The sequence below is a fragment of the Pleurodeles waltl genome, chromosome 8 (assembly GCF_031143425.1).
Source record: "Pleurodeles waltl isolate 20211129_DDA chromosome 8, aPleWal1.hap1.20221129, whole genome shotgun sequence".
NCBI lineage: Eukaryota > Metazoa > Chordata > Amphibia > Caudata > Salamandridae > Pleurodeles > Pleurodeles waltl.
In genome coordinates, this window is record NC_090447.1 from 596,493,530 (window position 1) to 596,520,633 (window position 27,104).

A 27,104-nucleotide genomic window follows, 5' to 3' on the forward strand; every position below is an offset into this window, starting at 1 on the left:
GCTGGGGGGTACTATGTTACTTACCTTTGTGGTTTTCTGGTACTCCCAGATCTCCTCTACACATTTTACTTACCTAGGTTGGGCTCCTGTGTTCACATTACATTATTTTTAGTACATGGTTTTTGCTCCCCCTGGGTCACTATTGGTTATTGCTATTTGCACTGTTGTCTAACCTTTTCTATGTCTATCTCTGATTACTAGTGTAAATATTTAGTGTATTACTTACCTCCTATTGGAGGACTGCCCTTCTAGTATTTTGTGGTGATTTGTTCGAAAAATAAAGTAGCTTTATTTTTGTACAACTGAGTGTTTTCTTTCATCTGTGTAAGTGCTGTGTGACTACAGTGGTATTACATGATCTTTGCATGTCTCCTAGATAAGCCTTGGCTAGTCATCCATAGCTACCTCTAGAGAGCTGGCTTGTAGACACTGCCTACACTTCATCAATAGGGGATACCTGGGCCTGGAATAAGGTGTAAGTACCTCAGGTACCCACCACACCCCAGGTCAGCTTCCTACACATAGCAAATGGCCAAGGAAGAATCTAGCAACCACCACCCAAAGGTGATCACACTTAAAGCGAGCCCAGCAGCTCTGTGCTACCTAGTTGAAGCTTTATGCTCCGTGCACATAACGAACAATAAAAGGATTAAATGCAGCGCTGCCTCCATAGACCGATTGTTAATGGTCACAAAGCATATGCTGCACGGTAAGCAAGACAAGTTCACAAACCCTTTGCTTCATTGACTTTAGGGCTGCATTTGACCATGTCAACCAAGGAAAATTGTGGTCAAAGCTGGCCAACCAAAATGTTACACCTGCTCTCCTGAAGTTATTGATCCTGTTGCATACAGATACATGTGTTCAGGTCAAGCTAGGGTCACGTACATACCTTGTACGAAGAATTCCTACCTCAAAAGGATTGAGACAAGGTTGCGTACTTGCCCCTACCTTGCTTAATTTCTCTCTAGATGATCTAACACCAAAATTGGACAACTGTAATATTCACGCCCCAAAGCGGGGTGGTTTAGTCCTCTCAAGTCTCCTTTATGCAGATGGCTTGGTGCTAATAAGCCGTACACTGATCCGTCTACAGCACCTCATTGAAGCCACCTATGCATACTTCAAACAAAATGGGCTAAAGATCAACTTCAATAAAACAAAAACAATGTCAGTGAACAGCATGAAAAGAAAAGCATCAAGGTGGCATATTGCTACCCAACTCCTAGAGCTGGTACCGGAGTATAAATATTTAGGCATCCTCATAGAAATGGGTCATTCAAACAGCAGAAAGATGCTCTGCAGTGCAAGGGGAACACCCTAGCAGTGGCACTAAAAAACCTAAAGAAGAAAGAGGTGGTCCCAACACTAACACCATTGCTCTGAGTAATACAAGCAAAACTGACCCCAACAATAACCTATGTGAGTGAGGTGTTAAGTGGAAGAAATGCATCTACATTGGATGGGATCATGGTTGTAGCTTTTAGAATGATGTTTGACCTCCCCAAATACATTTCCCCAGCTCATATATGGCTGGAGTTCGGCCTCCAAACAATCTTTCGCTAGGAGAGGTGCACGGATTAAATGCTGGGATAAAATTAAGAATGCCAAACACACTGAACACGTACCTATGAGTGTCATTTATGACCAGGGACAGCTCTCCTGCCAAGACCTAACTCACTGAATCTGTAGGTCATCTTGGTCTATAGGACCTCTGGAAATCATATGTAACTCATGCCAGCCTCAAGAAATTGGTAAACAAAGCCACCAAAACACTGTTGTTAATTGAGGATAAGGCTGCAGTGGCAGGCAGAGCCCATGGGTGACTGGTGTTACACAGTTATGTAAAAGCAATAGCACAACCCTACCTCCATATAGGGTATTCCAACCATGTAAAAGAAACATTTCTGAAATACCACCTGGGCAAATTACCACTGCTGTCACACCTACCACCCTGGAAGCGCAACCTGGTTATTACTGACTGTTGGCTGTGTGGAAAGGGGAAAGAAGACATGGTGCACTTGGGCCCAAGTTTAAGAAAAATGAGGCTCAACTGCGCTATCACAGTAGTGCATCAAAAAAATTAACGCTGTATAACAACATTTCGTTGCGCCATCCATGCACCATATTTAGAAAACTACACACATTGACGCTAATGAAAGGTTAGCGTAAAACAATGGTGCTAACCAGTGCGACACGTCGTAAAGAAAAATGACGCTAATGATGAAAAAGTGGCATTAGCATGATTAACAGCATGTTTTTGGACGGAAATTGTGCTAGCACCATTTTTGCCTCAAAATCATAAAAAAAAGACTGCAAAAATGTCAAACAAGCCACAAGGACCCAAGATAAACAATGCAGGTCAGGAAAGACCCCAGGGAGACCCCAGTCAGCCAAGTACAAGTCAGGATGGACAAACAAAATCACAGGAGAAGGGGAAAAGGAAGAGGAAGTGCCACTTCAGTGAGGAGGAGAAAAACATCTTGGTCAGAGAGGTGATGGAGCACCAACACTAGCTCTTTGTCACCTCCAAATTACCAATAGGTAGGAAGGAGGCCATACGGCAGTCAATTGTCAATAAAGTCAACAGCAGGGCAGAGGTGAAGAGGACTGTCACCAATTGTATGAAGTGCTGGCCCGATTGCAAGCACAGAACCAAAGATAAATTGGCCAGGAATCGAAAGGCAGCACTGCAGACTGGAAATGGAAGTCTGGCACCCCAAGAGGACCTGGATGACCTGGAGGAGATGGTGGCAGCAGTCATCCCGGAGGAGCTGTTTACCGGAGTCTTCAGACAGTACAGTGCAGACCTCCAAGACCTACCACAAATGCAGGGTAATTTGCAGTGGGGGGCAATCTTGAAACTAACAAATGGCAGAAGGAGGAGGCATATAGGACACACTGAATGCATGCAAAAGGGTTGCATGGGGACACAATAATGGTCAAACACTTCTAATGCGCTCACACCTTCCCCCCTAAATGCATAGACCATTTCTCAGCCCTCATGTCAATCCCTTCACTGCTGCAACTTAACCACCTGCCCGTGTGTAACACTCATTGGGAAACATGTACTACGCTTGTTGCACAGGGTGCCCAACAAGAACTGCAAGACACCTCCTTACACCATTGGGAATGGGCACAAAAGTGATCATACACAACATATGGGGCATGTCTGTGATCATTATCTGTGCTGCTGTACACATAGCTTCCATGTCACCATATAGCAAGGTTGCCTGTGTAGTGGGAATTGTTAGTGTCGTGCTCAAAGGGACACTATCATACATAACATCAGCTACAAGTGGTCTCACTGTCTCACAAGGGGCCCATATTTACAAGCCCTTACTCAACATTAGCATCATATCGATTAATGCCAATGTGGACTCAAGCCGCCCATTCCCCTTGTGCTACATTAACAAAGTACAACAATGCATGCATAGATTCACTTTGTACATCCTTGTACCACAGTGTGCTTGTGCCAGATATGATGCATGCTGTTCTAGCATCATTTTTTATTGTGCCACTGTAGTAAAGCACCACTTTCGTGACAAAACTCATATGGCTACTGTGTAAATGTCAACCATGGTGACCAGTTATGTAAATAAGGTGCTTCCATGATGTCGTTGGCTGGGGCAAGAGGGCTGCAAGGGAAATGGTGGGTTGGGATCAATGCACCAAATACACAGAAAGATTGCCCTATGTGTAATGCACAGTGCAACACACTATAAACAACTACATTATTTGGAAATACAAACATGCCACACACACACTTGTCACTCCCACACCACCCTTGAGTTCCTGGACTACACTGAACCAAATACAGATGTGCAAAATTTTTAAAGGCATCAGAAGCTGGGTGGGTAACACATGTTGCATGGGAAGATCCCAAATATAGTCATGGAATGCCTACTACCTGTAGTGTCAGGTGTGAGAGGGGCACATGAGATTTAGGACAGGATAAGGTATCCAAGGTGCCTTATGTTGGCATGTTAATTATGAGCTACTATTATCCACCACTGGAGTGTAAGGTAAAAACATATGCATTGGTAGAACACTACGATGTATGTGTCTGGATATTGTGGCATATATTTACCTATTTATGAAGAAAGACGCAGTGCAACAGCTCAACTTGCTGTGCAGCATAATTTCAAATGTGCAGGGATGTGTAGTTGTCACAGATAGTCAATGCATCCCTTTATTAACCTTGGTTATAGCAAAAATATGATGGACTGGACAATACTAACTTTGCCACACAAACCGCATGGTGTAGGAGTGTCCCTCTTGCCGGTCCTAATGCACATGTGCAGGAAGGTACACATCCTGCAGATTCAACTAACAGGAATGCTGTCTACCACTTACAATGATTGATGATGATTGCAATACACATTGAAAGTAGTCCACAATAGGATTAGAACAATGTCCGACCTTAGTACTATGACTACAATAGCACCCCTAATGTGATATCTCAGTATGATGCATCCACACATCAACAAGCCTCAAAATGTGTAAGGTCCTCATGCCATCCCACGTGTATTGTCAGAGTGATGGAAGTGGGTGGGCTTTCCACATATATCCCCATAGCCACTTTGAGTCATGTGTTCAGCATCCTGCACCACGCAACGTAACGATGAACCACCTCGTGTGTATGTGTGCAAACAGGAAGATCTATCTTGTAACAAAACAACACTCAGTCCAGAAATGCAGGCATGCTTGCATCTCTGCAACAAGGAAACATGTGATCCACGGATGAGTGTTGTTCTGCAGAAAGGGGAAAATTCCTGATTGTACACATACATACAAGGTGGTTGAATCTCACAACGGGTGGTGCAGGATGCAGGGCGCATGACTCAAAGTAGCTAGGAGGATGGATGTGGACAGCTCACACCCTTCCATCACTCTGACAACACACATAGGGTAGCAGAGAAGTCAGTTATGTACTGAAATATCTTTAGACCGAAATGCAATTTTTTCTGTAACAACACCCATGGCATGCATATATAACACATCAAACAGTCAAATCAAAGGGGTACATATGCAGAAGACCATGCTAAGTCAACCAAGGTGGGGGTAACACACTGGGAAATGTGGATTGGTAAATTGTGCCAATGGTGACTCCACAGAAATGCTGCTCAGCTGGCACAGTGTGCCACTAGGGGTCCATGTGTGCCCTGATGTGCGGGTCAGTACCATGTCACTAAGCCACCAGTAGCAAGTAGCAAGTAAATGATGACTCATGTCAACAGCCACTACAGTCCAAGATTGACCTTTCACTATCTCACTGCAGAGGATGAAGCCTTACCTCCTGCAGAGCTGCCTCTCCTGGATTTGTCACATGATCTGGATGACGACCATCAATGCTGACACTCTCCAGGATGTCCTGGGTTCCTTCCAGACACCATCTACAGTCACAGGGAGAACACACAGCATTGCAGAGGCTCCACAGGAACCACCCAACAACCAAGGCACAGCACCGACTAGTCCAGCCACAGCCCTGGACTCTGAGGACCCATACATTACCTTTCAGAAGACAGTGGTAAGAGTCCAGCAAAATCTGGCACAGCAGGTGCAGGTGAGGATGGAGACCATGGCGGGCAGCCTAGAGGGAGTGCAGAGGTGCCTTAGTCCAAATAAGGACAACTCTTCTGCCATAAGAAGCACCCATTCTCTGCCACATGGACTCAAGCAGTCCCTGGCCGACATAGCTGCTGTCCTGAGGCAGACCTGGAACAATTGCCCTAGCAAGGTGGCAGCAGCATGATTGACAACAGGCTGGGGGCTATCCAAAATATCCTGAAGTCCATGCAGCGCAATCTGACCTCCCTCCTTGAAAACATGGCTGCCTACCACTGTGATGTAGCTGCTGTGTTGCGCAACCAGCAGTTCCTTCTTGCTGCAGTGATGCCTTTCACTTTCATACAAATGGCAGCTGTCAGTACCATTGATTCCACATCTCTATCCCCTGATGTATATGCGCGCCCCTCAACTTCAACAACAGCACCACCATTGGCACAGGAGGCACCACACACATCAGAGGATAAAGATGTGGTGGGAACAACATTCACTAGAAAAACCACCTGGTAGCTACAGTCTGTGCCACATGGATAGTATCTCTTTAGTTCTACACTTAAGATCATACTACAGTAGTGATAGCTGCCAACTTGCCCTCTTCAATTTACCACAGTTGATTCATCATGCCTGGACTTCCATAGTGTCAATTGTTACCTATTATCAATTTGGACACCTCCTCACTGATGCTCACCTCTCCTATACAGGTCTCTTGGCATGTTCCTCACCCTTAGACTCTGACTGGACATTCAATGGCTTGGCATCACTCATGGGGTTAGTGAACTGTAGATTGTACATCATCTGAAACAACACTTGCACATGTAAATAAATTACCATAATCACATATGCTCTTCTTTTTTTCAGTGATCCATCAACTGTTTTAGATGTATGCATTGTAAGAAGCTAGGACAATGACTACAGAGCAAAAGAACCTGTGTGGCGTTCTGTCAGACACAAAGCCACACGCAGAGACCCAAACATGATTAAGGTGACTGATAGCATTGTGGACTACAAAAACATTTTGGAGTCTTCCAAGCATGTATTAAACAGGTACCATGCCAGTTTACATATGACATGTGTGGTTCAGAACACAAGTGTCTGGAAGTATGCCCCATTATTGAACCAGTACAACATTGATGTGACCAACAAAATAGGCATACGTACGACTGTGAGGGGCAGCCGTTAGTGTGCCAATATCCATTCCTCAAATGAGGTGTAGTGCAATGTTCAAAACTTTCCAACAATGTATGTTACATAACATACAGCAAACATTAGATGTTGCCTGATTATCTGTCTTAGAATTTGTATCCATGCACAATCAGAGTGTTAGAAACTGCACTGAATAGTACATTGAGTAGCTGATGTCATACGGTTGCGTTGCCAATCAGACAGGTCCTTGGTCATAGGGGATACACATAGTCACACATGTAAATCAATACTGAATGCACACCCAAAGGCATTTGTCTAACATGACCAGTGCAGACATGATAACACCCAGACACTCAATCATCATGGACACCATATTGTAGAAAACTAACAAAATTTATTAATACTAAAATCACTACCTAAAACAAAGCCTAAACAACACACTAAGCTCCACTAACTTGACCTAGACTAACTCATCTTAACCTATCCCTACAGCTAACTATCCTTATCTAAACTTAACTTGTACATTTAACGCCACACAATAAACATTACCCCCCCACCCCCTTTAAGAGCCAAATAGATGAGAAGGACAACATGAACTCAAGCTAAACATAGACTACCGAAACCTATTGCCTAACCAAATTTATATTTTTTTGTAATATTTTTTAATTTGTATTTTTTAATTTTTTAACATATACCCCTATACACAGCCCACCCCCGAAACTCCCCCAAAAACAAAAAAGATTCCTAAATCCCACCCCCTAACTATACCAACTATGTCCTACAACTAACCTACTGTAAGCTAGCTTACCTGTGCTTACCCATCTAAAACTCACTAAAACTATTTCCAATAAAAACTAGGGGAAGGGAAGGTACAGGGAAGAGGAAAAGTTTCAAAGTCAGTGCTTCTTCAGCTTTTTTCTATGAACTTTAAAAGTTTATAATTCCACTCATTAGCCTCCTCCAGTTTGGCCAACCTCAATTTGATCTCAGATATGTCCTTATGCATTTTGTCCTCAAATTTGGAGGCAGTGAAGGTGGTGGTAGCTGTAGCTGGGATGCTGTTGTGGTAGGGCCATTGATGTTTAGGGGGCAGAACCTGCAGACCCACCCCTGACCCTCTGTGTTGATGTTCCACTCATTTGTTTGCTTGTAGTAGGCTGTTTGGCTGGTCCTCCATGAGGAAATCCCTTCTACAACCCCAATGATTTCTCACATCTTTAACACTTGGCCATCCTGCGGTTCCCTCTCTGGACCTCACAGATGTGCTGGAATCTCTGAGCCCTCTTCTCAAAGGCATGCTTCTGTGCCGGAGTCATTGAGGTTGCTAAAACATGAGGGCAACATGTCATCAGAAACTACGTTGGGTAGAGGAGGAACAAGCATGCAATGGAAACAGCATCTTCAGATGACACATGTAGTCCACCAGACCTCATAAAACAACTTCAAGCCAAAAGTCTATACCAATCTGCCACCCAAGCATCTATGATATATTATTCATAGCGGCTATCCAAAGTTGCACACTATCTGTGCACAAGCTTGAATCATCTCCTACGTACCAGGTCAACACTCACCATGCACATCTCATATACAAGTGATGTGACCATGCTTGCTCACACTCATCATGATGGGTAGATCATGTAGGTTCATCTCCACACACCTTATTTACTACAATCCATAGACATGGACCACAATCATCAGAAGAAGAGCTGAAATCTCAATGTGTACTCAACTAAGTGTTGGCCTTCTCAAAAAGCTCCTTGCTTGGCCAGTGCATCGCTTCATTCCTAAACTGTAGTGAAGCACCAGTGGTGCAAGTGTCTCAGTGATAAGCTCCTTGAAGACAGTGAGACATGGACATAACTTGTAGCATGTCCATAGTAACTTTGTGCAACGTATGGCACACAGTGCAGTAACATGTGCTGTGACAAATATGTTGCCAACATCCATACATTTCTGAAACCCAGCACCTCTGACACATATCTTGACTGGCATCACGGTGTTTGTGCTCATATTTACCTTTTCCAAAGACTCACAAATCCAATGCAGCACATGTTGGCATGTGTGCCTCATTTTTTCTTATTCCAAATCTTCAACATAACATCAGACACAATGTTGATACCCAAGAATAGAGGCTGGTATCCTAATTGGCACACATGCCATTTCAACATGGCATTGTACACATCATACTCTCTCACACACAACCCCTTGATCTACACATTTGACATACAAGGTAACACTTACTGGCTGCATCGAGATCTTCAAATTGTGAAACCTCGCCAATGTTGGAGGGTGGCGGTCCACCTGAAAGACATGAGAGGAAAACATAGCTTTGTGATTGTTGTACAATGAAAAACATGGGCAACTGTTACACAAACCACTTGTTTGGCTGATTGACCTAGTTAACTTAGGTTTAGGAATGTGAAACTAGCATCTATAACATGTCATTTAGATATACATTGTTAGACCACAAAAACACATACAGATATGGGATTCACCCATACGTACGTCTCAAATACATACATAACAATTTCTTGGGGACAAGACACTGAATTGTCAGAAGCTTAGTACTTTGTAGTAAATCTATGTGAAAAAGGAGCATCAACTCAGATGCTCCACTTTTTCTGCCGCCCCCTTCCACCACATAACTCCATCATGTGTGTGCTGTATTTGATATACGGTGCACCATGGCTCATGTTAGGACACCAACGTTGTAAACTATGACATTATGGTGGCACTTCTCATGCTTTGCACCATACATGAAGGTGCCAAACCTGCTAAGTTAAATTAGGCACATTGAAAACAATGAGTGTCATTTTACCAACCTGCCTTAGGCACGCATTCAAGTTAACTCCAAAAATGGCGCAATAGAATCTAGTAGATTTAAGTGCTCAGTTTTTGTGTGCCTCATAATGCCGGAACACACCCCTTGCATTCATCATGCCTGGCGCAGACATTGGCCCTCATTACGAGCCTGGCGGTCTGTGACCGCCAGGCTCGCGGTTGGCGGGAGCACCGCCGACAGCCCGGCGGTGCCCCGCAGGGCATTCTGACCGCGGCGCTTTGGCCAGGAACAGGATGGCGGTAGGGGGTGTTGCGGGGCCAATGGCATGGGCACTGCAGGGGCCCCCGTAAGAGGGCCCGCTTGTATTTCACTGTCTGCATAGCAGACAGTGAAATACGCGACGGGTGCAGTAGCACCCGTCGCACCTTCCCACTCCGCCGGCTCGATTCCGAGACGGCGTCCTCGTGGGAAGGTTGTTTCCCGCTGGGCTGGCGGGCGGCCTTAAGGCGGCCGCCCGCCCGCCCAGCGGGAAACTCAGAATGCCCGCCGCGGTCTTCAGACCGCGGTGCGGTATTCCTGCGGCGCAACTTTGGCGGGCGGCCTCCGCCGCCCGTCAAAGTTGTAATGAGGGCCTTTATGTGTCAGCAGGATTTGAAAGTGCCACAATGCTTGCATTGTGCAACTTTTGAACATGATGTGGCAATATCTTCATCAGCCACATTACCTTCAAAAACTATGACACTAAGGCCCATATTTATACTTTTTAGCGTTGCATTTGTGCCGCTTTTTGACGCAAAAACAGCACAAACTTTCAAAATACAATTGTATTTTGAAAGTTTGCACGCTTTTGCATAAAAAAATTATGCAAATGCAGGTCTAAAAAAGTATAAATATGGGCCTGATTTTGCAGTAGGAGTCGCTAAGTCCTTCTTACATTTGTGTCCTTGTTTTTTTTTTTGTAAACAAAGTTTATTGCAATTTCGATCAACCAGTGAGCAGGTAAACATAGTATAAGAGAACATACAGTAATCTACATAGACTCTGAGGGCTATAGCATTTTCAAACTATACATCTCTACACTAACAGCAATCTAATGTTGCAACATCTACCCTACCCCCCATCCCACAACCTCCCCAACAGTGCCCCTCCCCCCAGTGATGATGCTGGTAGCATATCTGGACAGTTGTATTGTATGTAGGTGTGTTATTAAGGAGTCAACCCTCCGCTCACTATGTGAGAGTGTTTCCCCCGTCTAATCCAATCGTAGTATCCTGCCCCGGGGTCCTCTGTAATGGCACCAATGGATTGGGTCTATAGGTAACCTCACAAAACATCCAATCATCATTCAATCAGGGTCTGGACCCAATCGACATTCCTCCTTAAAGGAGTCTAATATCGCATCCCAACCTTGCGCCGCCTCCAGGGGCCGCCAACCCCTTCTGGCCTCACCATGCAGAACCGCGCTCTCGCATCCAGCCCACCTAGTTAATTCTTTGGTCCATTGGGACAGTCTCGGCCAAACTGGATTCTTCCAGGACATCGCTATTTCCCTCTTGGCCAGCACGTAGGCCAAGTCCCGGAACCTGTTGGTTATTTTGTATTTAGCCGTGCGTGGAAACCAGCCAAGCAGACATTGACCTATTGTGCAGGGGACCTCCCTTCCTATCGCTCCAGCCACCAGACGGCTCACCTCCGTCCAATACACCTCCGCCGTAGGGCAGCTCCAGAACATATGCCTAAATTCCGCTTTCTCTAGCCTGCACCTCGGGCAATGTACTCCTTCCACTCCAATGTATCTGCTGATTCGTTCAGGGGTGAGGTATGCCCTATGTAGTACATAAAAATTAATCAACTTAAATCTAGCATTGCGAGTCATTTTGGGAAAGTCCCCCAGAATACGCTCCCAGTCCACTTCGGATATAATTGTGCCTAGGTCTACTTCCCAGGACGATTTGAGCTGAGTCAAAGGTCTGGTCCTATCGGCCTGAATCCTGCTGTAGAGATTAGAAACTGCCTTAAAAGTGCCAGACGAAGTCGCCAAATATGTACAGGTTGTTTGTGCAGTGAGCTCTCCTGTCCGTCTCAGCCAATGTTTCCTGATACTAGCCACTACTGAGCCATATAATAAGAAGTGCCCTCCCTGTAGACCGAATTGTGTCCGAAGGACTTCAAACGGCATCAGCGTTCCCTCCTTAAATAGTGCTCCTACCGTCTGTATCCCGGCCTCCACCCAGGTTTGGAGTCCACTCCAGTTACCTCGGTGGGGCAAAGCTCTTAGGGACAAGAGGGGTAGGTCAGGGGAGTAAGGAGCCTTTACTTTAATTTTACGCAAAAGCTCCTCCAACAGCGTGCAAGGACTTTAAATTCAAGGGAATCATGTTTCCCAGTACTCAGACACCCCAACAACAGTTCGTATAATCTAGTCTCTGGGGGAGTAAATGCCTTTACCCCCAACCCTGTCGCTGCTCTGTTGGCTATCCATTGCGCCAACCACTGGAGCTGCGCTGCCAAGTAGTAAGCCTCAAAGTCTGGAACTGCTAGGCCTCCGTCTGGGGATCGCCTCTGAAGTTTGGCCAGAGCCACTCGCTTCCGTCCACCCCCCCAGAGAAAGGCTATGACCATGGACTCCAATTCTGCAAATATGGCTTTAGGAATCCATACTGGCAGGACCGTGAAGTGATACAGGAGGCGAGGCAACACCACCATTTTAAGGATGGCTACCCTCCCCGCTACAGATAGAGGTAAGGTTTGCCAGAAAGCCATGTTGGAACGGAGGGAACGCATTGAGCCTCCAATATTGCTGTCTATTATATCCTGTGGGTCATGGAAAATCTTGACCCCCAAGTATGAGAGGCATCTTAGAACCCACTGGATATTTCCCAACTCCAATGGTGGGGTTACATTAGCGTTCAATGGAAACAGGCCGGTCTTGCCCCAATTCACCCGAAGTCCACAAAGCTCGCCAAATTGCGAAAGCATCTGTTGGGTTCGGGGAAGGTCTCTGTGTACATCGTCTAAGAAGATCAACAGGTCATCCGCATATAACGCTATCTGATGTCTCTTGCCTCCCACCACTATGCCGGGACCCCCACCACCACCGCGGGCTGCGGCTGCCAGTGGCTCCATAGCCAGTGCAAACAGTAGTGGTGATAGAGGACACCCCTGTCTGGTACCCCGCTCAACGGCATAAGGTCTGGATATAGTCCGTCCTGTCCGTACCCTAGCAGTGGGCTCGGTATACAACAATCTGACCCAGGCAATGTATTCAGGTCCGAAACGAAGGTGGGACATCACTGTGTAAAGGAAAGCCCACTCCAAGCTATCAAAGGCCTTTTCTATATCGACTGCGAGCACTCCAGGGGCTGGCCTAGTCAAATTCTGATCGTTCATGACCGCTATAAATCTGCGTATGTTATCCGCTGTGTTGCGCCCCGGGATGAACCCTGCCTGGTCAGAATGTATTAGTGTTGTCATGTGGGGGAGCAGCCTAGAGGTCAGTACCTTGCTGAGGATCTTGTAATCCAGGTTCAGCATGGATAAAGGTCTGTATGCCCCGGCTTCCGCAGGATTTTTCCCAGGTTTAAGCAAGGGCACTATTACCGCTTCCCTCGCTGTTGCTGGCAAAACTCCTCGGTCTCTGTCGGATTGAAATAAAATCTCGAGCTTAGGAGCTAACAAATCTATATACATGGCATAGAATTCAATAGGGAGACCATCTGTCCCCGGAGTCTTTCCCCTTGATAGTTCACTAATGGCCCTCCGAATCTCTGGTTGCGTAATGGCGCCCTCAAGTTGTGACGCAGCTACATTTGTGTCCTTGTTGTGTCCCTCTGCACATATATTAATCAAGGAACACCCACATCCATGACTACCTACAAACCAGTGTCATTTTGTCTTCACTTAAACATTGCTTTGCAAATTTCCACAGTTGCCAAGCCCATGATGGACATGAACAGTTGTGCCTGGAAAACATGAACCCTTGCACCATTACACATGTGTGTTTTGCTTTTGGCACTTCAATATGTATGAGCGATAATCAAGGTACAAAGAGAGAAATGTGCAAATTGTCAGCAACCGGTCCATTTTTGACCACTCATGATTGCAGGTTGGCTGAGACACAGAACTTGCTGTCCTCACCTTTGTCATGACATGCTAAAGCAATCCTTATGTCCTACTGTCAGGCAAATGCAAATAAGGATGTAGCTATCTATAAGGGGTACTTACCAACAGTTCAGCTGGCACGAATGACCAGGTGATCCAGGAGATCCCTTTCACCGGCGATGAGGTCTGCCCACCGGTGCTTCAACTGGTTGTGAGTGCGCTCGACCGAGAAGATGCGTCTGAGTTGGTACATCACCTTGCCCCAGCGCAGCTCCCATGCCTCTGTTGAGTAATCCATAATCACACGGCCACCCATAGCCACCATGTTAGGGAAGTAATGGCACACCAACCAGATGAACCCTCCCAGTTCATCCCCAGTCATTCTCTGCACCCTTCCCTTCCCTGACATGTAGCAGTTTCCCTCCACTGCAACCTAAATACCTCCAAAAAATAAGAAAAATACTATTCCCCAACTAACTCCAACTACCCCAACAAACGTAACTACCCCAAGGCAGACATCCGAAATATAGGACACAATAACAGAACATATATTTAGAATAAAAATACAAAAATTACTAGATGACAAAAGACACAGACAGCACACAGTGCAAAAGACTCAAAATCCACCACTCGTCACACCAGCACAAGCACCACACAACCTCTCCCAAGCACAGACAACAAGACTGTAAAATAAAAGTGAAAGTCAGTTCACTTGTCCATGTGTGCAGCAAGAAAGTCCTATTACATCACTTCCTCGGTGTATGCATCATGTTTTCTGATATGCATCGTTTTTTTTGATGGATGATTGCCATGCATGAAATTTTATATGAAGGCAGACAAGGCATAGCGATTTAGCTTAGACGTGCCGGTGCGAGGTGTCATTTTCGGTATTCATAATGTTTGAAGGACTACCGTAGCATAGGCGTCTTTTTTTTTTACGCATGACAGCCATGCATGAATTTTTATATGAAGGCTGACAAGGCATGATGATTTAGATAAGATGCACAGGTGTGAGGCGTCATTTTTGGTATTTACGATGTATGTAGAACCTCTGTATGTGTCATTCTTTTTGACACATGACGAGTATGCGTGGATTTTTGAGGTAAGGCTGTCAGTGCAACCAGATTCACATTCTTAGTTACAGGTGCTATGCATCTTTGTTGTTTGTATAGTAGGGCAACATATGTATACATGAGTATTGCACTGTGTACCGGTAACATAGGAATGCATTTTAATTTGTGTGTAGATGTGTGTGATGCATGGGAGGACTGATACTGTTTGCAAATGTGCATATGTGTGCAAACTCTTTTCCACATACATGTTTACACATGTGTACAATGTGTGTACTGAGAGTGTACATATGTGATGGAACTCATATTGTGGGTCTACCACATTGTTATGTCAGAATTCTCACTGTTTGTTTCACAATACAGCACAAGGTAGGATGGGCTATGTGCAAAACATGTTCAAGCATATGATACCCTTGACAAATGTTTAGCAAAGGATGCTGTTGACTAAGGCTGGGTTATGATCTGGTAACCCATGACAATGTAAGTGCAAGTGTTTGTCACACTCTGGTGTGTTGTAAAGGCCAACCTTCATGATGCAATGTGACATGTGTAACATATAGTTCCTCTTACATGCCAGTTGTTGGAGTCGGTGTGCTGACATGTGTCATTGTTTGTATGTATATTGCATTATTTGTTTGTGAAAGATATGTTTCATGTATGATAAGTAATACATACTAGAGCGGTGAGTTTAGGAATGTGACAACTACTAATTCTCTATTCCAGCATATGTAGCCCACTGTCACACAGCTGTTTCCTCATATCTATGTTTACTATGTTTCCCTATGTGGAAACATATGTAATGTTCATATAAGTTTGTAAATAAATATGTGACACATTGCCTTTTTCATATGTAAATTGTTCTCCTTTGTCCATAAGCAAATAGACGCCACCAAGCCTAGTCCACCTAGGTGGGACATGCGTGCTAAGATATAGGAATTATATGATTACCACATACACTTGGTATGTACAATGACTCACCCATTTTGTAATAGCCAGATCTCCATATTAGCATACCATCTGTATGGCAGGGCTGCTCTCAGGCATTGATGGTGCCCTAGTCATCAGTGCTCCAGTGGCACTTTGTATGCCCCCACAGACCCACTGTTGCATGTATTGACACAGGTTGACTCTAGTCACCTCAGCTCAGTTCACTGTGCCCAGGCAGCAGGCCCCTGACTGTGTTTAGAGTTGATGTTGCCTCCTATGGGGATGGGGGCCGGAGGGTGGGTCTGCCATTGTCAAGATCAATCATCAGCACTGCAATACACAGACACCTGCAGACATACACCTCCACATTTGTATTCCCATGGCCAAGTTTTTTTTGTTAACTTTGAGGTTTTTGATGTCAGGCTTGCCCTATTATTTACTAGGGACTTACAGCTTGTTTGTGTTGGACATGTCTCACCATTTGCTATGGTTTGACATGACGTGGCATACAAAGGTGAGATTATTCCTATGATGCTTGGTTAGGTAATTGATAGATTGTGGAACTGGACCATATCTGCAGTCATTTGTCACTTATTTCTGTCACACTTGTTTGTGCTGGCCAAGCACATAGTTGCAGTTGTTGCCAATGTGACTGGCATATGTACAGACCTACACAATCTCTGTGAATATGTGTCTGGTGGAAACATTTTTATGTGGTACAGTGAGTATTAGTCTATGTGTGTCCTTCACACACATTGATGTCATATTTTGTCAGTATGCTTCTAGTTCAACATTGCCGGCATAATTTCTGCAGATTATCCTTAATACCCATCTCCGTCAGCAACATTGTCCCTTCATGCACCACACACTAAGTCAGACTTGTGAACTTTGTAGATGGACATAGCTTCTTCTACAGGCTTGGCAATACTGGCCCTCAGATTTCCAGGCTTTGCTAGATCACATGACTGACCCCCACACATTACAGAACACCAGCCACAGCACGTGTATAGTGTCTGAGTGACCTCTACATATTGGATCTCAAGGTGACATAAAAGAGTCACTCAGCTGTCCTTCCACATCATGTATTCAACATGGAAACACACACTCACATCTGCATTCTACAACCTTTGTCACATTCACTGTATGTGTATTTAGATTGTGTGATTACTCATGACAGCTATGAGTAGAGAAGATGCAACATTCAACCTATCTGTGTACTTCATCATATACAATTTGGCAAGGGTCTGTGACTTGTTTAGACATTGCTTGACTTAGATGCACATCCAAAACTGTATTGAGTGTGAGAGGCCTAGACATTTAGGTGTTGTGGTTCCTGTATGTCACTCTCAGTTGGTCAAACATGTGAGTGCCACTGAGAAGTATGTTTTCAGTTATCACCTGTGATAGTGACATTGAGACATTGCTTGGTTACATAGCAGACACAAACCTGCCATTGTAGGTAATCACGACTCTTTTCCTACCTAGGCCATACATCTGTTCAGCAGTCTTCACATGTATTTCCAGGATTGCTGCAGGCATATGTCAAGCCAACACACGTGTGTGATATGTGCATGACCATGTAAATTGTTAGTGCTACAGACTATGCCTACATTTCACCCACACATTCATGCGGTAGTGCACTGTTAAATTTGTTTTGAGTTCCTGACTATTTTCCTAAGTTATTTACATCTGTTGTGGTTTAGTCATGCTCTCCGAGATGTCGGCAAGTTAAATAGTTATGTGATGGTGAAAAGAAGTACACCATTAGAAATCAGAGTTCAAGTGATTTATTTACAATTTTTATTTATTGACGCTTGGAGTAGTCTCTAAGTGAAAAAGTTGTGCACAATTTGGTCTCTTTTGCGTGCTCCAGCAGCAGCGTTGGGTTGTTCCACATTCCCCTGTTGTATATCATCCTCCTTATCCTCCTCACTGGGGACATCTACCTGGCTGTCACAGGGAACATTGGTGCGTACACAGATGTTGTGCAAAATTGCACAGACAGGTATCAATTTGAACACAAGGGTTGATGCATTTAACAGGCTTCCTCCCGTTAGATTTAGGCACCTGAACGTGGATTTCAGCAAGCCAAATGTCCTCTCCACCACATTACTGGTCCTTTTGTGTGCTTCATGGTAAGCTCGCTCAGCATCAGTTTGTGGATTTCCATATGGGGGCATGACCCATGGCTGGATGCGTATCCTTGGTCTGCTGCAATGGAATGTGAGAAAACGTGCCAGACATGTATTTCTGTTAATTTGCAATGTGCCATGGCACATATTTGTTTTCAGTAGAGCGATGATTGAGACTTGCATCTAGTATTGTGTGTGTTCCTGTTTGAATTCATGGTTGTATTGGTGTGTTGTGGTGCTTTTTCCAGTCATAGGTTGTGCCTCAGGGACCTGGTGATTGTTGATTAATTTACCTCCCTTGCACAAAGTGTTAGTGTTGCCGATTGCTGGCTAGCATGTGTATGTGCATGTGGTTCATATGCACAGTGTGGCACAGTTGTATGGGATGTATTGTGATGTATGCAACCAGTTTCCAGACACCTGTGGCACAGGACAGGGGATGAGGTCCTTTTCTGCACTGCCCTGCATCACCTATCCAGCACTGCAAAGTCCCATGTCTCCTTCTTATTTTGCATTTCTGGCTTTAACCGTGCGCTAGCAGTAGTTCAGCTGCCATAGTCCACTGTTGGCACAAGTGTATCATGTTAGGGAGATGTGGAATTTACGGGTATGATTGTTGGTGTGCTGTTAGGTGTCCATTCCTCCACACAAGCTATCAATGATGGTGATGTTCTATTTAAATGTGTTCTGCACTATGCACACACAAGGGAAAGGTGTACACAATGAGTATATCAGGTATATTTTGATGATATGTATATAGTGATGCCACCAATAGGGTGCCATCAATTGTTGGTGCTGCCTCAGGTTTCTACATCATGGTAAATGTGGGGCTGTGCCAATATGTGAGTTGTTTGACGGTCGTATGGCCAATGCAATACACATAACTGAGCTATTCCATGCTAATTGTTATGTGTGAAGAATCTGTTTTTTGTGAGAGACATGTGGTCACATGGAGTGGTTTGACCGCATCTTTCGAATGCAAAGGGGACATTGTTTGGTCTCCTGCTGCAGTTGCTGGGTGTTGGGGAACCGGATGTGATGGGGTGTGAGGTGGATGATGGCATCCAGGACCATAGGGAGGAAGGCAGAAAGGGATGGTTGTCATATCCCACCCACTTGTGCTGCAGTGGTCTGAAATGATCCAAATGCCAGCATGTGTAGGACAGTCAGGAGTCTTGTCATGGATGGTATGGTTGTAGGACTTTCCACTCTTGCTGTGATGTCAGGAGCAATGTGGTGGAACAACCTTACAGTAGGCTCCTTGTTGAGACGTTACAGTCCGATGACCTCTTCATCCCTGAGGCCAAGAATGGATGCACATGTGTGGAACATTCTTTCCCTCCTTCTGCGCTGCCTTTGTTGCTGCAGTGGTGGTGTTTGAAGTTGCTGCAGTGGTGCTCGCGGCACCTGACATCATCGCTGTCATCTTCTCTGGGTGCCAAGCTGTAGGAGTAACAGATCCATGTTGTTCAGTTGCTTGCCAGGGTTCTGTGTGTTTTCCTCAAGTAGTTGTGATTGAGCCTCGCCCAGTCTGGCCAGGCATTACATTTTTTACACTAATCTGAATTAGCGACATTTTTGGGCCCGATTCTAGGCATGCGTAATTTTTCCGTTGGCTTGTAGATATGGCGCTAGCAGGCTAGTGTCATTTTTTAGGCGGGAACACCTACCTTGCATATGGTTGTCGTTAAACGGCACAAGGTGAGGAGGCACTCCTAAAAAATTACACAAAGTCAGGAAATTTATCAGTACACTGCTCAAGCAACACTATCTAAATATAGTGCTGAGTTAGTGCTGCTTTTGCGTATTAAAATGGTGCAAAGGCGGAACTAACTTTCCTTAAATTTGGACCTTGTTGTATATCTGTACGGAGCTATGGTAGAGAGGAAAGTGATGTTACAGCCACTTTTTAACCAACTTGGATGATTCAAACATTCAGGTGGGTGGTACTGGCTTGCTTCATGCCAGCAGACTTACAGCTGAACTGCCATTTGGTGAGATTCCTTATGAAGGCAGAAAACAAACTAGTTGAAACGCATGCTGGGGACACGCGAGGTGAAGGAACAAATCACTAAAATTCCGATTCTCTGGTTTCTGAAGGCCAGTTGCATAAACGGAAGATATCTTTGGTATAAACATTTTTGATTGGCAAAGGGATAGGGAAGGGCACCTCCTATCTCAATAACTTGCTGCTCTGGTCAGTAGAGCGCGATTGCTTCAGGAAGACTGACAACGCATTCCCCCCATTTCACTGGGGATATGTTTAATTGGTAGACCATCGAGCTATTACACTATTTACACATAAGATATTTTAAATGTCTTTGTACTGAAAGTTTAAATATTTGTAATGATAAGCTGCTTCTCTTTTTACTCTCCTTCTTTTAGTGCGTCTAATCATGTGACAGTCAGTTGTTTCCCTGGTACTACAGAAAAGGTTTTAGTTGTTTTTGATTACTATGTTTCTAATTTGCAAACGTTTGAATTAATCATGCAAAATAAAATAAACCAAAAAAACTCTTCCTAGCGCATGTGCAGAAATCAGCTGCTGTGCACCACGCAGACACACCTTTGAGCAATAGTGCAAGTGTGTGTGTGCCTTGCATAGGTTTCATGCTGGAAGGGTACACTTCCATTAAAAAATACTATCTGTAGACATACTTTAAAACTTTTCCAACATTCTATGTGTGCTACACAGAGCAGTACACATGCAAAGAACAGAAAGGAAAGAAGTGAAAACATTTCTTCTTTTAGGGCCAGATGTAGCCAAGCGACTCGCAAATTGCAACTCGCAATTTGCAATGCAGAACGGTGTCTCAGACACCGTCTGCGAGTCGCTATGGGGTCGCAAAGACCCACCTCATTAATATTAATGAGGTGGGTCGCAAATTGCGGCCCCATAGCGACTATGGGCACTCGCTAACATGGAGGCCTGCTGTAGTCAGCAGACCTCCATGTTCGTGACTGCTTTATCAATAAAGCAGTTTTTTTTTTTTAAGTGTAGCCCATTTTCCTTAAAGGAAAACGAGCTGCACTTAAAAAAAAATCCGAAACCTTTAGTTTCGGAATTTTTTCAGGGTAGGTAGAGGTCCCTTGGACCACTACCTGCCCTGAAAAAATATTTTGTGGTCCATTCACAAAGGGGAAGGGGTACCATAGGGACCCCTTCCAATTTGCGAATGGGTTACCATCCACTTCAATTGGATGGTAACTGCGACTCCATTTGCGACCGCATACGCAGTCGCAAATGGAATTGCATACCACTGCGAATCGCAAATAGGAAGGGAACACCCCTTCCTATTTGCGATTCGGAAATGCATTTTGCGAGTCGGTCCCGACTCACAAAATGCATTTCTGCATAGGAAACTCCGGTTTGCGACTCGCAAACGGCAATTTTTGGCATTTGCGAGTCGCAAACAGTTTCCTGCATCTGGCCCTGAATGCCTGCTTTTACATGGCGTTAACTTTAGATGCAAAACCCTGACTAATATTGTTGTAGATAGAGTTTTGCATCATAAGGCATGGGAACACTCATGTAACATCCCGTTGGTGCTCGCGCTGCTTTGCGTTACTTTTAGTGTACTGAAGGTAATTAGGTAATAAAAGATTTTGGGGGTGATTCTAACCCTGGCGGTCGGTGATAAAGCGGCGGCCAACCCGCCAACAGGCTGGCGGTCCAAAAAATGGAATTCTGACCCTGGCGGGAACCGCTAACACAGCCCGCCACATTAACACTCCGCCCGCCGCGGCGGTACAGACAAACAGCGCGGCGGTCACCGCCAACAGGCAGGCGGCAGACAATGTACCGCCCACAGTATCATAACTCACCAATCCGCCACCTTTTCCGGGGCGGGAGCCCCGCCGATAAAAACACGGCGGAAACAGACTACGAACGGGAAAACGCTCACCTCTACGCACTCCACGAGGAAGGAGGACAGCATGGAACCCGAATTAAACATACTACCTGCTCTCGTCTACCTGCTCATCTACCACGAGTACGAACGCCGGCGCAGACGACAACGATGAGTACTGCACCTACGACACACGGGAGGGGGGAGGAGGAAAGCTTACGGCACACACATATGCGACCCCCACCCCCCCAAACTATGTACACACCAATGCAGAGCAACAAGTCACAGTGACACCACCCAAACCCCCCTGATAAATGCAAAGACATAATTAAATTGTGAATAAAAATTTATGTACAAAATAGGCTCTGAAAAGTTATGGTCAACTAGCCAAAAAATCAATATCAAAATAAGTCTATATACAGTGCAATGGATAACCGAGGCAATTAGTCCTGCACATCAAAAGAAAATCGAAGTGTCCGTGGGCCAAAGTGTAACAACACAAGGGCAAAGCCCACACAGGAGACCTGAGTCCTCTGGAGAGAACACTGCAGGGGCATCTGATGAAAAAACTACAGGCACCTCAGGGGGAAGGGAAGGGGGGGGCACCACAGCCACATGAGTCCACGACGCCAGAACCTCGAAGGGGCCACCATGCCTACTGTGCCATCCTGGGGAGTGCAAAGCCACAGTCTCTCAAGTCATTACAGTAGGTGGGTTGCCCACTGTTCCATCCTGGGGAGTGCAAAGCCACAGTCTCTCAAGTCTCACAAGTGGGTGGGTTGCCCACTGTGCCATCCTGGGGAGTGCAAAGCCACAGTCTCTCAAGTCTCACAAGTGGGTGGGTTGGCCACTGTGCCATCCTGGGGAGTGCCAAGCCACAGTCTCTCAAGTCTCACAAGTGGGTGGGTTGCCCACTGTGCCATCCTGGGGAGTGCCAAGCCACAGTCCATCAGGTGGATTACAGTCTCCACTGGTCAAGGAGGAGGCATGGTGGGCACAGTGAACCGTTAACAGTGCATGCAGGAAGGGCCCAGCGGAGCGGTGCTTGACAGGAAGGGCCCAGCGGAGCGGTGCTTGAGACGGCGGGGCCCAGCGGAGCGGTGCTTGACAGGAAGGGCCCAGCGGAGCGGTGCTTGAGACGGCGGGGCCCAGCAGAGCGGTGCTTGACAGGAAGGGCCCAGCGGAGCGGTGCTTGACAGGAAGGGCCCAGCGGAGCGGTGCTTGAGACGGCGGGGCCCAGCGGAGCGGTGCTTGACAGGAAGGGCCCAGCGGAGCAGTGCTTGACAGGAAGGGCCCAGCGGAGCGGTGCTTGACAGGAAGGGCCCAGCGGAGCGGTGCTTGAGACGGCGGGGCCCAGCGGAGCGGTGCTTGACAGGAAGGGCCCAGCGGAGCGGTGCTTGACAGGAAGGGCCCAGCGGAGCGGTGCTTGAGACGGCGGGGCCCAGCGGAGCGGTGCTTGAGACGGCAGGGCCCAGCGGAGCGGTGCTTGACAGGAAGGGCCCAGCGGAGCGGTGCTTGACAGGAAGGGCCCAGCGGAGCGGTGCTTGAGACGGCGGGCCCAGCGGAGCGGTGCTTGACAGGAAGGGCCCAGCGGAGCGGTGCTTGAGACGGCGGGGCCCAGCGGAGCGGTGCTTGAGACGGCGGGGCCCAGCGGAGCGGTGCTTGACAGGAAGGGCCCAGCGGAGCGGTGCTTGAGACGGCGGGGCCCAGCGGAGCGGTGCTTGAGACGGCGGGGCCCAGCGGAGCGGTGCTTGACAGGAAGGGCCCAGCGGAGCGGTGCTTGACAGGAAGGGCTCAGCAGAGCGGTGCTTGAGACGGCGGGGCCCAGCGGAGCGGTGCTTGACAGGAAGAGCCCAGCGGAGCGGTGCTTGACAGGAAGGGCCCAGCGGAGCGGTGCTTGAGACGGCGGGGCCCAGCGGAGCGGTGCTTGACAGGAAGGGCCCAGCGGAGCGGTGCTTGAGACGGCGGGGCCCAGCGGAGCGGTGCTTGACAGGAAGGGCCCAGCGGAGCGGTGCTTGACAGGAAGGGCCCAGCGGAGCGGTGCTTGACAGGAAGGGCCCAGCGGAGCGGTGCTTGAGACGGCGGGGCCCAGCGGAGCGGTGCTTGAGACGGCGGGGCCCAGCGGAGTGGTGCTTGACAGGAAGGGCCCAGCGGAGCGGTGCTTGACAGGAAGGGCCCAGCGGAGCGGTGCTTGAGACGGCGGGGCCCAGCGGAGCGGTGCTTGACAGGAAGGGCCCAGCGGAGCGGTGCTTGAGACGGCGGGGCCCAGCGGAGCGGTGCTTGACAGGAAGGGCCCAGCGGAGCGGTGCTTGAGACGGCGGGGCCCTGTTTAGCGGTGCTCTTCTGCACGGCGGGGCCCTCTTCAGCGGTGCTCTTCTGCACGGCGGGGCCCTCTTCAGCGGTGCTCTTCTGCACGGCGGGGCCCTGTTCAGCGGTGCTCTTCTGCATGGCGGGGCCCTGTTCAGCGGTGCTCTTCTGCACGGCGGGGCCCTGTTAAGCGGTGCTCTTCTGCACGGCGGGCCCTCTTCAGCGGTGCTCTTCTGCACGGCGGGGCCCTCTTCAGCGGTGCTCTTCTGCACGGCAGGGCCCTGTTCAGCGGTGCTCTTCTGCACGGCGGGGCCCTGTTCAGCGGTGCTCTTCTGCACGGCGGGGCCCTGTTCAGCGGTGCTCGTCCAGTAAGTCAAGGGAGCCAGACCTGGCCTGGACTCCCTGCTCAGTCGCCCTCCGACTGTGCTGTTGCTGGACCCTTCGGTGACGGAGTCCTGGGCCCTTTGGTGTTCTCCCTAACACCCGGGATGGGGCTTGTGGGCCCCTCCTGCTCCGCGCTCCTGCTGGCTGACTTCTCCGCCCTGCTGCCCTTTCGCTCCTTAGATGGGGCTCTCGGGCCCTTGCCTCCCCTAGCTGTTGTGGTTGGTGAAGTGGGCGAACTTTGCTCCTTGGGGGCAGCCATGTCAGTCCTCTCACGGCGGCCCTTTAGTTTCCGGGTCCTCTTGCCTGGGGGGGGGCTGGCTGTCCCCTTGCTGCTGATTGAAGTGTCACTGCTGGCAAAGGGTGGACTCCAGAACCCATGCACAACAGTGACACTCGAAGCTGGGCTGGTGGTGGCTGAGGTGCTCTTGGGACTCTTTGCAGATGGAGGGGGTGGGTCAGTGGAGGGAAAGAGGTCAAGATTAGCGAGGAAAACTTTCTTAGGACCAAGGTAAAAGGTAGGAGAAGTGGTGATGGGAGTGGAGGAAGAGGATGTGGTTGTAGGAGAGTCAGGTGTGCTGTCTTTGGGTGTAGGTGCTTGTGCTGGAGGCTGTCGTGAGGTGGATGGCTGTTGGGTGGGTGTATGCCTGCGTTTGTGTGTCTTGGAAGAGGGGGTGACAGACACAGTGGGAGAGGACACAGGGGACGTGTAAATGGTAGTGGGGGTGGTGACTGCACGTGTGCGGACTGGACTGGAGGGTGTGCTGGTGATGGAAGCACTGGCTGATGGTGGTGTGCATGCAGGTGTGAGTGTAGACGTCACAGGGAGGGAGGAGGGAGACGAGGAGGAGGGGGACACAGAGGTGGTAGTGACTGTTGGAATGTCTGCATCTGGGTGTTGCTTGCGTGAATGCTTGTGGGTTCTGTGGTGCTTGTGTCTGGATGAGCTGCCCTTGGGTGTTGAGGTGTGTGCAGGCTGGTCTGATGGTGTGGATGGGATAGGCTGAGGAACAGGAGACAGAGACAGGCTGGAGGCAGTCAGAAGAGGGAGGCTGGAAACAGGGACAATGGCTGCCGTCAGTGCTGAGGCCAGAGCATTGAACGATCGTTGATGGGCAGCCTGACCCGAATGAATGCCCTCCAGGTAGGCATTGCTCCGATGCACCTCCCTTTCTACCCCCTGGATGGCATTCAAAAGGGTAGTCTGCCCAACAATGATGGTCTGAAGGAGGTCAATGACCTCCTCACTCTGGGCAGCAGGGGTAACAGGGGCAGGGGCTGAGGTGCCTGGGGCGAAGGAGACGCCCGCCTTCCTGGGCGAGCGGGCACGGAGCGTAGGCTGAGGGGCTGCTGGGAGGGCGGGGCTGGTGCGCTGGGTGGCGGCTGTACCTATAGAGGCGGGGGGCCCGGATGTTGCCGCCACCGCTAGGGAGTTCCCATCCGAGGACGTGTCGCTGTCGCTGGTGTCACCACCGGTCCCCGTTGTGGTGCTCCCCTCGCCCTCCGGATCACTGGTGCCCTCGGTGTCTGTTCCTGGTCCCACCGGGGCCTTGTGACTTGCAGCTCCCTCGTGCTCCGATGCCAATTCTCCTCCGCTTGATGATGCTAATGCACACATGCACAAGAAGATGAAGAAGAAGGGTGGGGGGAGAAAAACGAAGACCAGGTTGAGTGCATGCAATGTCAACACCGTTGGCGGAGAGGACAGACACAGGAGCCTCATGCACTAAGCCGCGCATTTGGGGTACACTACTCACTACTTCTGACTAGGAAAACAGGTCTAGAGGCGACAAAGGCACACATGTGTGATGCTGGACCATCGATAGCTGTACTTGACACCCTACAGAGGTGGGGGCCGGGAGCACAGGGCCATGCCTAAAGGAGAGGACTACACTACAGAAAGCGCCCTGGCCTAATGTCACCCACAACCCTCCTCTCCCACCCAGACGCCTCCACTGCGCAGAGAGAAAGCAGAATGTGCTGATACTCACCCCCTTGTGTCTGCTGTGATGTCCTCAAGCGCCCATCCAAATCAGGGTAGGCCACCGCCAGGATCCGGGACATCAGGGGGGTCAGGGTACGACTGGCACCCCTCCTAGGTTGGGAGGCCATCCCCAGCAGTGACTCGGCGGTCTTCCTGGTCCCGCGGCGGATGTCCTCGCACCTCTTGCGGCAGTGGGTGCCCCGTCTGACGTGGACCCCCAGGGCCCGGACTTCCTTGGCGATGGCACGCCAAATGTCCACTTTCTGATGGGCGCTGACCTATTTGACATGTACAGGGTGGGAAGGAAAAATCATAAATTTTCTGCATGTTAGATGCGATTGGCCCCCCCTCCCCAACCTTGCCATATGGCACATGCTCTCATCTGTCGTGCGTTGCACTCCTCATTCGCCCCCCACCCCACCAACTTACATCCACCCCACTCCACACAGGCATAGCCCATTCAATGTGCACCCAGTGTACTTACCTGTTGGTCTGGAGGACCGTAGAGTAACGCATACTGGGGGAGGACCCCATCCACAAGTTTCTCCAACTCCTCAGACGTGAAGGCAGGGGCCCTTTCCCCAGTCGCAGCAGCCATTGTCACTTCCAGACCGAGGTCACAGCAGCACTTGCAGTATAGGTCCTCTCCTGTGGATGATCAGGTCTCGAGTGATTAAGCAGATAGAAAATGGTGGTCACGCCCACGGCGGTGCGTACCGCGGCGGTGCGTACCGCGACCGCCGGCGCACCTCGTCATTGGCTCCTGAAACCCATAGGCTTCAATGTTAGCCAATGCGGCTTCGCATAGCGGTCTTCGACCGCCTACCGCCACAGTGTGCCACGCCAGCGCATTGACCTCAC